The following is a 1,152-nucleotide window of genomic DNA, read 5'->3' on the forward strand; positions in this document are numbered from 1 at the left end:
AGCATGCAGTTCTTTTCACTTGAGCATTTCTATTTAATAAACCATTTGATCTAGAATCTTTTCGTTGCTATGCTTGAAATTTGACTCATTTGCTGCCTTAGGAACTGCTATAAAAAGTGTGCTACTGCAAAAATCATATTTTATTACAATTTTATTTTGTAATAATATAGAAAATATGGCCTGTTCCGTACAATGATCAAGTCGGTGATATGGAGTAATGCCTCATTTATCCTGGTTGGCTGTGTAATGAGGCAGCTTGTGTTGTGATCTGTCCTGATATTCCCTACACATGCACAAGGCTCTATCCCTTCTTTTTATTTTCCTGTGTGTACAGTGTGTGTGTGCATATGTGTGCAAGTGTGATCAGAGGTTGATGCTGGGTATCTTCCTCAACCACATTTTCACTCTCTATATTGAGGCACAGTCTCTTGATTGAGCCCAGAGCTCTCCAGCTTGTTCCAGGGATCCCTTGTGTCTGCCTCCAAAATGAAGGGATTACGGAGAACAGCCACACCTGCTAGGCATTTATATGGATGCTAGGATCTGCACTCCAGTGCTCATGCTTGTTCAGCAAACTTTCCATTCACTGGGCCATTTCCCCACCCCACCCCTACCCCACAGACAAATCTTGCTTTTCGAGACATAGTCTCTCATGGAACCTAGAGTTCACCATTTCTGCTAGTCTAAGTGACCAGGAAGTCCCTGGGTTCGGCTTCTTTTCCCCAAGCCCCTGCACTAGAATTGCAGATGCACGCCCCTGTACCTAGCTTTTATGTGGGTGCTGGGATCCAAACTCGGGTACTCAGACTTGTGCAATAAGCATTTTATCGACTGAGCCGTTTTCCCAGTCTCCTGAACTGATTTTTAAAAACATATACTACCTAATTCCTAATCTAATCAAATGTACACTGGAGCTGTGAACTGCTTTTAATGATGAAGTTCACACAGTGTGAGCCATTTGAAGGGATCACGTCATGGTCAGTCAAGAATCTGAGAAGGAAAGAGGCAGTGCCTCTTTTGTTTGATGCTTCTGGTTTGAGCTGCAGTTTGACTAATTTCTAGTCTAGATTTCCTTTCTCACTGCTGGTTGCTTCTTCTTCTTCTTCTTCTTCTTCTTCTTCTTCTTCTTCTTCTTCTTCTTCTTCTTCTTCT

Source organism: Mastomys coucha, unplaced genomic scaffold, assembly GCF_008632895.1.
Source record: "Mastomys coucha isolate ucsf_1 unplaced genomic scaffold, UCSF_Mcou_1 pScaffold7, whole genome shotgun sequence".
NCBI lineage: Eukaryota > Metazoa > Chordata > Mammalia > Rodentia > Muridae > Mastomys > Mastomys coucha.